The sequence below is a fragment of the Triticum urartu genome, chromosome 6A (assembly GCF_056163025.1).
Source record: "Triticum urartu cultivar PI428250 chromosome 6A, HENAU_Tu73, whole genome shotgun sequence".
Taxonomy (NCBI): Eukaryota; Viridiplantae; Streptophyta; class Magnoliopsida; order Poales; family Poaceae; genus Triticum; species Triticum urartu.
Window position 1 is genome coordinate 562,504,509 of NC_141878.1, and position 13,424 is coordinate 562,517,932.

General features: G+C 46.0%; 1 pseudogene across 1 annotated transcript; it reads left to right on the forward strand.

Moving 5' to 3' along the window:
• The first annotated feature begins 2,550 nt into the window (after positions 1 to 2,550).
• Positions 2,551 to 6,977, forward strand: LOC125512771 (receptor-like protein 41; annotated as a pseudogene). Its single transcript, XR_015608845.1, has 2 exons — positions 2,551 to 3,812; positions 4,748 to 6,977. The product of XR_015608845.1 is annotated as a receptor-like protein 41 (transcript).
• The last annotated feature ends 6,447 nt before the right edge of the window (positions 6,978 to 13,424 follow it).

The window sequence follows — 13,424 nt, forward strand, 5'->3', positions numbered from 1 at the left end:
ATGCCCATTTTACAAATTCCAGAGAGATTTTGTAAATAAAGTCGAAATTCATATTTATAAATTTTCCCAACAACTAGACCACATATCACATGTGAAACTTATTTTCTTTTATTTTTTTGACATTTCCATCATTTTCTTTTATTTTTTAAAAAACTGAAAAGGCGGTCCACGGGGGGGGGGGGGGGGGGTAGAGTTTGAAAATGGGACCTTTAGTACCGGTTCGTGGCACGAACCGGGACTAAAGGTCTCATACCCATTAGTCCCGGTTCCTGCCTCAAACCGGGACTAAAGGTCTAATCTTTAGTCCCGGTTTGTGGCACGAACCGGGACCAATGGTTGTGGGCCAGGAGCGAGGCCCATTGGTCCCGGTTCATCCCACCAACCGGGACCAAAAGGTCCAGATGAACCGGGACTAATGCCTTAGCCGCACGAACCGGGACCAATGCTCACATTAGTCCCGGTTCTAGACTGAACCGGGACTAATGGGCTAAGCCGGCCTGGACCATAGCCCTGTTTTCCACTAGTGAAAGGGGGGAATCCTACTCCTGGTAGGAGTAGGACTCCCCATGGGGCGCGCCATAAGAGGGCCGGCCCTTCCCGTCCTCCACTCCTTTATATACAGGGGAGAGGGGCACCCCATAGACACACAAGTTGATCATTGATCTTTAGCCGTGTGCAGTGCCCCCCTCCACCATAATCCACCTCGGTAATATCGTAGCGGTGCTTAGGCGAAGCCCTGTTCCGGTAGCAACATCATCACCGTCATCACGCCCTCGTGCTGACGAAGCTCTCCCTCGAAGCTCTACTGGATCGTGAGTTCGCGGGACGTCATCGAGCTGAACATGTGCAGATCACGGAGGCGCCGTATCTTCGGTACTAGATCGGTCGATCGTGAAGACGTACGACTATATCAACCGCGTTGTCATAATGCTTCTGCTTACGGTCTACGAGGGTACGTAGACGATACTCTTCCCTCTCGTTGATATGCATCACCATAATCTTGCGTGTGCGTAGGAATTTTTTTTAAATTACCGCGTTCCCCAACATCTCTCTCTCTGCCAGGTGGGACGCACCCATCAGGGTTGACGCCCACCTCACATAACTGCCGCCTAATGCACGCGCCCACACCGCGCACAAACCCGAGCGCCCACGACCTCCAGTCGTGGCCATCATGCATGCCCGCCCGACCCGCCATGCCCTATAAACACCCCCTAGGCCCCTATGAAAAAGCTACCTACCTATTTTGCCGGACACCGTTAGGCTGTGCCCGTAACGCCACCGTCTCGTATGCTTTGGCCAAGAGATCTTCGATCGAATTCCGGCGAACCCCGGCCACCCTAAGCTCAACTGTCACCACCACATGAACCCCCACCCCCCGGCAACCCTCCTAGACACTACCCCGATGCCCAGAATGCCTGGGAGCACAGAGTTCACTGTCAACCGAAGCTCGCCACTGCCGAAACTCCAGGGAGCACCGTGGTCCTTTTGGCCCCGCACCATGTCCATTTGGTTTCTCTTGCTTGCGGCATCTACTGAACCAGCCGCGTGTACAAACACGCTCGTTTTTTAGCAGTGTGTCATCACCCGAAACTAGTTTTGCCCTCTCGGACACCTTTGACAAGCCCTTGTCGTCGATTCCGTCCACCTTGGCGACAACGGTGACCACCAGGAGCCTTGTCGTCGTCAACCGCATCCCGTCGACCACCTCGCCGCTGCTAGGGAGCACCGGAGCATCGAGTCGTCCACATCTGAGCCGTCGCGCTGCGCCTGAGTTTTCCCGCGACTTTCGATGACCTACCACCATGGTGAGCTTCGATCAAACCCTAGCCATCCGATCTCGATCTAACGTGTTAGATTAGATCACTTAAATGAATCAATACGTTTATATTTTGGCTGTTGGATCTAGAACTGGTGGTTACATGTTAATTTATTTTGAATTGGTACCGACGAATCAGAGACTACCACGTAGCCAACGTTATCCAAAATATTATCCAGAACAGTTTGGTCAAATTTAAATAACTGACAGTTTTGCAGAAAAGACCCTAAAACTTTAAAACTTCATAAGTAATTATCTACAAGTCCAAAATTGGCTGAAACTTTTTGCAAAATGAAGCTTAGGCAATAAACTTTCTCCGGCGGCCAGTCCGGCGATGATGGTCCATTTCAATGTAAGGATCTGAATGTATTGCTATTATTTTTTGGTCGATTTCACTGTTTGGCCGGGTCAGTCTTCTGCGTGTTTGCCAACCGCCCCTGCGTGTGCTTGTATTCGATGAACATCGAAGAAACAAGACGACGTGGTCCACACGGCTGGACGGCTTGTCGTTTATACTTGACTAGCTTTCCCCGTCAATCGAATTGTCGGACGAGGCAGCAGCCTCTGAAGACTCGAGCCAAGTCAAGAACAGGGCATGGAGAGGAGACTAGCTTTCCACGTCAAGCCACAACTGTTAACGCAACTGTGTTACATGGGGCCAACAGCAAAGACTCTGATGTACATATACTGTAGATAAAAGCGGGCTTGGTCCTTGGTTCAATCAGGGCATTATGCCCTCAACTAGCGTGTTCGTTTTTGCACACCTGCCATCTTCTATATATACATATATATGCATCAGAGAAGAAGTATGTGTGTTCATCTCGTCTTCTCCTGAGTCCAGAAAAATCGCCAGCTGCAATGCCTGCTCACTACACCTCACTGTTGGTCACCTTCGGTTTCCTTGCAGAAATCCTGCTGCTAGTGCATTGTTCGCACGCCCGTTCAGCAAACAGCAGTGCCTCCCAGCAGGTCCCTGCACGCTGCCGCAGGGACCAGGCCGCCGCGCTTCTCAACGTGAAGCGTTCCTTCAACTTCACCAACGACGACGAGCCGCCCACCACGACACTGTCATCCTGGAGACTGGGCACAGACTGCTGCCGCTGGGAAGGCGTTCGCTGCGAGAATCTTACCGGGAGGGTCACTGCACTCGACCTCCCGGAGCGGAACCTGCAGATCGGCGAGCTTCACCCTTCCATCTCCAGGCTTACCTCTCTCCAATATCTCAACCTTGCCTACAACACGTTTACCAGCTCCCAGCTTCAGGTGTCTGGTTTCCAGGGCATGACACAACTGACCTACCTCAACCTGTCAACCTGCAACTTCTATTTTCAGGTCCCACTCGATATCTTTCGGCTCACCAACCTGGTCATCCTCGACCTTGGACAAAACAGATGGGAGCTCCTTCCGTCGACTGTAGTGGCCAACGAGCTTAGTAAGCTGAAGGAGCTCCATCTAGAGCAAGTTAATATCACCGGCACAGCGCCGGAGTTCTTCAAGGCACTTGCCAACCACTTCCCCCTTCTTCAGATCCTTCGCCTAACCGGATGTTCCCTTTCTGGTCCACTCCACCCATCGTTATCAAGACTCCACTCCTTATCGGTGGTTGATCTTGGTTATAACTCTTTAACTGGTCCTCTGCCTGATTTGTTCACTCATTCCAATTTCCCTTTGCTGCGAGAACTTGTGCTCGCTGAGAACAGATTCGAGCCTTCTGCATTCCCTCTTGGGGTCACTGGGCTAAAGAATCTCATGATTCTCGACCTTGGAAGCACAAACCTCGTTGGGGCCATCCCTACCTCCATCGGGAGCCTCATGTCACTGACTGAATTACACATCAGTTGGAACAGCTTCTCCGGCAGGCTACCTTCGGCCCTCAGCAATCTGACAAACTTGATCATACTGGACTGTCAGGGCTCTGGTTTGTCTGGGCAGATTCCATGGCTTACAAGCTTGACACGACTTGAAAGTGTATGGCTCGCCGGCAACAACTTCACAGGTAAGTTGGTACTTCTGGAAATATTGCAGCTTGCTAAATCATCTGCTCCTCTGTAAACAAATATAAGACGTTTCTAAAACGAGTTACATTTGTTTACAAAGGGAGTACCTATCAAATTTGTTACATCTTTTTTTGGATAGTTGGATCCTGCCATGTTCTTAGCCACATCACATTGCTATCAAATATTATACGATGACAACTGTAAATAAAATATATGGGGTTTATATCCAAAAAAGTGACAGGTTAACAATATGTTTGTCCTACCTGAGTTTTAGTGTATCCTGGATTCCTGATCTTGTTACTTTATACTTTGGAAAAAAACTAAACTGTTTAAGACTTTGTAGACAAGGGGTGTGTGCATCTTTGAATGGAGAGCCCGTGCAGGTGCTCTTCTCCATTATCTAAAAAGAATTGTACAAACGAATTGTCTTGGGCAGATTTAAGAAAACTACCCATGTTCTATTTTCGACAAAGGGAATATATTAATATTCTCAAAGAGATCAATTACACCCAGCCTGCACCAACAAGATGTCCAGATGCACACAGCCAAGAAAAAAATAAACCCATGTTCTATACCAAATACTCAAGAATTACAAATTTAGGTCGTCTTTGATTTAAAGGATTTCCATTGGAGTATTTAGATTATTATTCCCTAGGCACTTTTACTAGAGGACTTCTGCTTTATCATATGGTTTATTTATAAAAAATAGACAGTGATATTTCAAGATTATCGGTGTGCTTTATTCGTTCAAATTTTACAAAATGCATGCACCATCCGGAGAATTTAATAACCACATAGGCCAAGCTACCCTGTTTTCATTATTGTCGTCTTCTTTTCCTGAGGGCATGACAAGTGGCTGCAAATTAAGAAATAAATCTGAACTTACACGGTCCTTGGCTACCAGTTTTATAATTAACACAATTTTCTTCTACAGGGCCGGTTCCTCTCGACGGACATATGTACCCATATCTCATAGAGGTGCGTTTAAGCAATAATTCACTCTCGGGGACAGTTCCAGCATCCTTGTTCACTCTGCCAGCATTGCAGACATTGTGCCTCCAAATGAACCGACTCTCTGGTGCTATTGAGGAATTCCAGAATCCATCAGCTAAGCTAACTGACATTGACTTGAGCAGCAATCAGCTAACAGGTTCAGTTCCAGCTTCCTTTTCCTATCTCACTGCTCTTCAGTCCCTGCAACTTGACAACAACAATTTCACGGGTACCTTGGATCTAAACCCGTTCTTGAGGCTAAGGAACCTTAGTATGATATCAGCCTCCTATAACCCATTGTTATCTGCTTCCGGGGATGGTAATGAAGTCGATGCTAGTAGTAATAGTAGTATTTCTATCCTGCATCTAGCATACTGTAACCTAACAAGGTTGCCCCTTGCCGTTAGATATCTACCGGGAGTAAAAGATTTGGATCTCTCTTCCAATCAAATTCATGGGGAGATCCCTGACTGGATTTGGAGAAACATGAGCGTTTTGAATCTCTCTCACAACCACTTCACCACCGTGGGTCAGCCCCTGCACTATGTTAATATACGGTTCATCAATCTTAGCTTCAATATGCTCGGTGGCGCTGTGCCTTTCCCTTTCGACGCGTACGATCTTGACTACTCCAATAACAAATTCTCTTCCATCCCTCCAAGCAGTTTCCTCCGACAGTTTGAGGTCGCCTACTCTGTCAACCTTGCGAACAATGAACTGAGTGGGGCTATCCCCTACTCAGAATGTCATAAGCATGATCCTCTCCAAATACTCGACCTATCCGGCAATAATTTCAGCGGGTTGGTGCCACCTTATTTGCTGAAAGGTTGCAATGACCTCGCTGTGTTGAACTTGAGGGGAAATCGCCTTAACGGAACATGGCCTGACGATATCGATGAATCATGTAACCTGAGGCTGATAGACTTACATGGAAACCACATCCAGGGGCACCTGCCGAGATCATTAGCTCGGTGTCAGTACTTGCTAGCCCTTGACATTGGAGGGAACCGTTTCGTGGACTCTTTCCCTGTATGGTAGGTCAGCTACAGGAGCTTCAGATACTTGTGTTGAGATACAACAATTTTCATGGCCCGGTGAGCATCCCCCCTCTTGTGGAGAAGAACTCAAGCGCCCGTTACTTCGCCAGTGTACAAATCATTGACCTTGCAGGAAACGGCTTCAGCGGCGATCTACCACCATATTTATTCAAGAGTTTCAGGTCCATGGTTTTGGACCCAAATGGAACCTCGGAATATGATTATACAGTGCAAGCGCGAGCTGGAAGATCGAATTATCAGGTTGTGATCGATGTGGCGATGAAACAACAATACATGAGGGTGGCAAAAGTCCCAGCTGACCTGATGGTGGTTGACCTGTCGTGCAACCGATTCAGTGGGTTCATCCCACGGTCAATCGGCAACCTCACGTACCTTCACGTGGTAAACTTGTCTCACAATGCTTTCAGAGGCAAGATCCCACACGAGCTCGGCCAGTTGGCCCGGATTGAGTCACTGGACCTCTCCTGGAACCGTCTCGTGGGGAAGATCCCACAGGAGCTGCCCATGTTGACCACACTCGAGTGGCTCAACCTCTCCTACAATGATCTCAGTGGGAGGATACCTTCGGGCAGCCAGTTTTCCACATTCACCAGCAGCTCGTTCAAGGGCGGAAACAGAGGGCTGTACGGGTGCCCACTTCTTGTGAAATGTAACCTTACATTCGTGACTTCACCATCTTCGTCGCTGCCACCTCCTGTGCAAGAAGGATCACCATTTGATGATATCATGTTATGGCTTTTTGTTGGTGTAGGCTTTGGAGTTGGATTTGCATTGACAATTGTACTACTGGTAGTCTACGGTTGCTGGTGCAAGAAAATGGTTTTGAGGCGCTAGACAGAGAGTTGCCTAGTCTTTTCTTTGTCTTTTACAATAAAGGATTTGTGATGTAATTTCATGAGCAAATTCAAGATATGTACACCTGAATGCATGTAATATTTCCAGTCTAAAGAAGTGACCAGAACACTTGGAGCTCTTCTTCCCTTTTTTTGGCAGACACTTGGAGCTCTTATCCGTGCATTTTAAGCTCTCCATTTTGTACATGCTAAAACCAAGCCCAGGACAGCAAGAACTCTTGCTTGTATAACCCAACCTCTTGACTACTCCAATACTTAACCTTTTTTTTGCCACCCTTGTATTAAAAAGGGGTGTACTAAAGAAAGAGATAACCATGTAATTTCTAAACTTTCATAGCCATGTAACTTTCCATTATTTTTGAAAACTACAATATCTAAGCTCCCACGAATGTAAGCTCTGTGAGCGCTCCGGGATGGAAGGATCAAATGACGACATCTTTTTTTAAGAGAACCACTTAGTTTTTTTAGGAGAACCACGGTTTTTTACTGGGTGAGTACGTATTGTTTCTTTAGAGAAAAATATGTTTTTGGTCCTTCAAATTCCCCAAAAGTATAGACTTGGTCCCTTAAGAAATTTTTCTTTTGATATACATTTGGTCCTTTAAGTCTCAAAACCAGATAAGTTTGACCCAAAACCAAATTTTAAGCACGTTTAACGGGTTTGACCATGTTTGACTGATGAACAGTAAATTCAAAAAAATAGTAAAAGAATCAAAAAAATTGAAATTTTGTGGCAACCAAGATGCTTGGGTGTGCTAGTGCGTGTAATTTTTTGTGGTGTTTAAAAAATAGTAAAAAATTCAAAAAAAATATGAAAATTTGTGGCAATCAAGATGCTTGGGTGCGCTAGCTGCGTGTAATTTTTTGTGGTGTTTCGACATTCGAGCAGCACATGGAATAAATGGCTCAAAAAGCCAAATTTTGTTTTTTTAGCCCCTCGGATTTGACCACAAAAAATTACAGACACCTAGCGCACCCAAGCATATTGGTTGTCATGAAATTTCAGTTTTTTAAATTTTGTTTGGTATTTTTTTCGAGCTTACTATTCATTGGTCAAACCTGGTCAACATGGTCAAACCCGGTCGACATGCTCAAAATCTGGTTTTGGACCAAACTTATCCGACTTTGAGACTTGAAGGACAAAATGTATACCAAAAAATCATGAGGGATCAAGTCTATACTTTTAGAGAACTTGAGAGACCAAAAACATACTTTTCTGTTTTTTTGGACACGGTACAATCGAAGTCGCTCACATACACTCATCGCTATGAATGCACACACGCACACCCTACCCCTATGAGCACCTTCGAGAGACTGAGCTGGCACATCATCTTGAGATTGACGAAGTCAGCACAAACGCCTTCGTAGTTGACAGAAACGTCCACTCCCACTGAACACACGTCCCAAAAGGCTTGAAATAAACCTAGAAAAATGCAAGCACAAATGTCAAGTCCGAAACTTAAACTCTGGTGGGAAGTATGGATATCAATGTCCTCCTAACCATCCAATAGTAGATATTGTTGACTATTTGGGTCAACCATCCAACTATGTGTATCCAACACTTGATAGGTTACGTGTCACTTACTCCCTGAACTAAAACCATGACATTTATTTTAGATCATAGGGACTACCTTTTTTGCGAGAAAAAAAGGTTTAGATGTCGCTCATGTACATCTGGTATGAGTAGGGGCGGAGACAGGCCCCAGGGGCCCGGGGCGTGAGGCCCTACTCCTTTGGTGACTGGAGCATTACTAAGACGTGACGCCCAAATCCAGTAACAGTTCTTCAACGCGGCCCGGGGCCTGCTACTGGCCTGGCTCTGCCCCTGGTGTGAGGGGAATTAATGATGCGACTAACTATATCCACGCCTGTCTAAGTGGTGTACCATCGCACAGCCGCACGATCACCGCCAGCTTGGTCCATCACCGCCTCCTCTGCTTCACACGCCTGCCTGGTCGTCTAATACGTCTCCGTCGTATCTATAATTTTTTATTGTTCCATGCCAATATTATTCAACTTTCATATACTTTTTGGCAACTTTTTATATTATTTTTGGGACTAACATATTGATCCAGTGCCCAGTGCCAGTCCCTGTCTGTTGAATATCCATATCAAACGGGGTCCAAACGGGATAAAAACGGACGGAGCTTATTTTTGGAAAAATGGAAAATTCGGAAGGAAAATCAACGCGAACCAGTGCCCGAGATGCTCACGAGGCAGGGAGCGCCCCCCCTAGGGCGCCCCCCCTTAGGGCGCGCCCCTACCCTCGTAAGCCCACCGTAAGGCGGTTGACACTCTTCTTTTGCCGCAAGAAAGCTAATATTCGGAAAAAAATCACGGCGAAGGTTTCAGGCCAATCGGAGTTACGGATCTCCATATATATATATACGAAACGGTGAAACAGAGCCAGAACAGAACGCAGAACCAGAGAGAAACAGAGAGATAGATCCAATCTCGGAGGGGCTCTCGCCCCTCCCATGCCATGGAGGCCAAGGACCAGAGGGAAAACCCTTCTCCCATCTAGGGATGAGGTCAAGGAAGAAGAGGAAGAAGGGGGCCCCTCTCCCCCTCTCCTCCGGTGGCGCCGGAACGCCGCCGTGGCCATCATCATCATCACCGCGATTTTCACCAACACCTCTGCCATCTTCACCAACATCTCCATCACCTTCCCCCCTCTATCTACAGCGGTCCATCTTCCGCAACCCGCTGTACCCTCTACTTGAACATGGTGCTTTATGCTTCATATTATTATCCAATGATGTGTTGCCATCCTATGATGTCAGAGTAGATTTTTGTTATCCTATCGGTGGTTGATGAATTGCTATGATTGATTTAATTTGCTTGTGGTTATGTTGCTGTCCTTTGGTGCCCATCATATGAGCGCGCGCGTGGATCACACCATAGGGTTAGTTGTATGTTGATAGGACTATGTATTGGAGGGCAAGAGTGATAGAAGCTTCAACCTAGCATAGAAATTGATGCATACGGGATTGAAGGGGGGACCAATATATCTTAATGCTATGGTTGGGTTTTACCTTAATGAACATTAGTAGTTGCGGATGCTTGCTAATAGTTCCAATCATAAGTTCATAGAATTCCAAGTAAGGGATGACATGCTAGCAGTGGCCTCTCCCACATAATACTTGCTATCGGTCTAGTAAAGTAGTCAATTGCTTAAGGAACAATTTCGCAACTCCTACCACCACTTTTCCACACTCGCTATATTTACTTTAGTTGCTTCTTTACCTTAACAGTCCCTAGTTTTATTTTCGTGCTCTTAACTTTCTTGCAAGCCTTTCCGAAAACACCTACAAAGTACTTCTAGTTTCATACTTGTTCTAGGTAAAGCGAACGTCAAGCGTGCGTAGAGTTGTATCGGTGGTCGATAGAACTTGAGGGAATATTTGTTCTACCTTTAGCTCCTCGTTGGGTTCGACACTCTTACTTATCAAAAATTGTTGCGATCCCCTATACTTGTGGGTTATCAAGAGCGTCGTGGGTCCGCCTGAAGGAAATATGCCCTAGAGGCAATAATAAAATTATTATTTATTTCCTTATATCATGATAAATGTTTATTATTCATGCTAGAATTGTATTAACCGGAAACATAATACATGTGTGAATACATAGACAAACAGAGTGTCACTAGTATGCCTCTACTTGACTAGCTCATTAATCGAAGATGGTTATGTTTCCTAACCATGAACAAAAGAGTTGTTATTTGATTAACGGGATCACATCATTAGAAAAATGATGTGATTGACATGACCATTCCATTAGCTTAGCACCCGATCGTTTAGTATGTTGCTATTGCTTTCTTCATGACTTATACATGTTCCTATGACTATGAGATTATGCAACTCCCGTTTGCCGGAGGAACACTTTGTGTGCTACCAAACGTCACAACATAAATGGGTGATTATAAAGGAGCTCTACAGGTGTCTCCGAAGGTACATGTTGGGTTGGCGTATTTCGAGATTAGGATTTGTCACTCCGATTGTCGGAGAGGTATCTCTGGGCCCTCTCGGTAATGCACATCACATAAGCCTTGCAAGCATTGCAACTAATGAGTTAGTTGCGAGATGATGTATTATAGAACGAGTAAAGAGATTTGCCGGCAACGAGATTGAACTAGGTATTAAGATACCGACGATCGAATCTCGGGCAAGTAACATACCGATGACAAAGGGAACAACGTATGTTGTTATGCGGTCTGACCGATAAAAATCTTCGTAGAATATGTGGGAGCCAATATGAGCATCCAGGTTCCGCTATTGGTTATTGATCGGAGACGTGTCTCGGTCATGTCTACATTGTTCTCGAACCTGTAGGGTCCGCACGCTTAAGGTTTCGATGACAGTTATATTATGAGTTTATGAGTTTTGATGTACCTAAGGAGTTCGGAGTCTCGGATGAGATCGGGGACATGACGAGGAGTCTCGAAATGGTCGAGACGTAAAAATCGATATATTGGATGACTATATTCGGACATCGGAAAGGTTCCGAGTGATTCGGGTATTTTCGAAGGTACCGGGGAGTTACGGGTATACGAGAAAGAAGCAATGGGGCTTAATGGGCCTTAGTGGAAAGGACCAGGAGGTGGCGCGCACCCCTCCCAAGCCCAGTCCGAATTGGACAAGGGGTTTGGGGCGTGGCTCCTCTCTCCCTTCCTTCCCCTCTTCCCCCCTTTCCCCCTTCTCCTAGTTGGACTAGGAAAGGAGGAAACCTACTCCAACTAGGAGTAGGAATCCTACTCCCTGGCGCGCCCCTCCTAGGGCCGGCCTCCTCCCCCTTGCTCCTTTATATACGGGGGCAGAGGGCACCCCAGAGACACACAAGTTGATCCTCATGATCGTTTTCTTAGCCGTGTGCGGTGCCCCCCTCCACCATACTCCTCGATAATATTGTAGCGGTACTTAGGCGAAGCCCTGCGGCGGTAGAACATCAAGATCGTCACCACGCCGTCGTGTTGACGGAACTCTTCCCCGACACTTTGCTGGATCGGAGTCCGGGGATCGTCATCGAGCTGAACATGTGCTAGAACTCAGAGGTGCCGTAGTTTCGGTGCTTGATTGGTCGGGCCGTGAAGACGTACGACTACATCAACCGCGTTGTCATAACACTTCCGCTTCCGGTCTACGAGGGTACGTAGACAACACTCTCCCCTCTCGTTGCTATGCATCACCATGATCTTGCGTGTGCGTAGGAAATTTTTGAAATTACTACGTTCCCCAACAGTGGCATCCGAGCCTAGGTTTTATGTTTTGATGTTATATGCACGAGTAGAACACAAGTGAGTTGTGGGCGATATAAGTCATACTGCTTACCAGCATGTCATACTTTGGTTCGGCGGTATTGTTGGATGAAGCGGCCCGGACCGACATTACGCGTACGCTTACGCGAGACCGGTTCTCCCGACGTGCTTTGCACAAAGGTGGCTAGCGGGTGATAGTTTCTCCAACTTTAGTTGAACCGAGTGTGGCTACGCCCGGTCCTTGCGAAGGTTAAAACAGCACCAACTTGACAAACTATCGTTGTGGTTTTGATGCGTAGGTAAGATTGGTTCTTGCTTAAGCCCGTAGCAGCCACGTAAAACTTGCAACAACAAAGTAGAGGACGTCTAACTTGTTTTTGCAGGGCATGTTGTGATGTGATGATGCTAAAATTTTATTGTATGAGATGATCATGTTTTGTAACCAAGTTATCGGCAACTGGCAGGAGCCATATGGTTGTCGCTTTATTGTATGCAATGCAATTGCGCTGTAATGCTTTACTTTATCACTAAGCGGTAGCAATAGTCGTGCAAGCATAAGATTGGTGAGACGACAACGATGCTACTATGGTGATCAAGGTATCGCGCCGGTGACGATGGTGATCACGACGGTGCTTCGAAGATGGAGATCACAAGCACAAGATGATGATGGCCATATCATATCACTTATATTGATTGCATGTGATGTTTATCTTTTATGCATCTTATCTTGCTTTGATTGACGGTAGCATTTTAAGATGATCTCTCACTAATTATCAAGAAGTGTTCTCCCTGAGTATGCACCGTTGCGAAAGTTCTTCGTGCTGAGACACCACGTGATGATCGGGTGTGATAGGCTCTACGTTCAAATACAACGGGTGCAAAACAGTTGCACACGCGGAATACTCAGGTTATACTTGACGAGCCAAGCATATACAGATATGGCCTCGGAACACGGAGACCGAAAGGTCGAGCGTGAATCATATAGTAGATATGATCAACATAGTGATGTTCACCAATGAAACTACTCCATCTCACGTGATGATCGGACATGGTTTAGTTGATTTGGATCACGTGATCACTTAGAGTATTAGAGGGATGTCTATCTAAGTGGGAGTTCTTAAGTAATATGATTAATTGAACTTAAATTTATCTTGAACTTAGTCCTGGTAGTATTTTGTAAATTATGTTGTTGATCAATAGCTCGCGTTGTTGCTTCCCTGTGTTTATTGTGATATGTTCCTAGAGAAAATTGTGTTGAAAGATGTTAGTAGCAATGATGCGGATTGGATCCGTGATCTGAGGTTTATCCTCATTGCTGCACAGAAGAATTATGTCCTTGATGCACCTCTAGGTGACAGACCTATTGCAGGAGCAGATGCAGATGTTATGAACGTTTGGCTAGCTCAATATGATGACTACTTGATAGTTTAGTGCACCATGCTTAATGGCTTA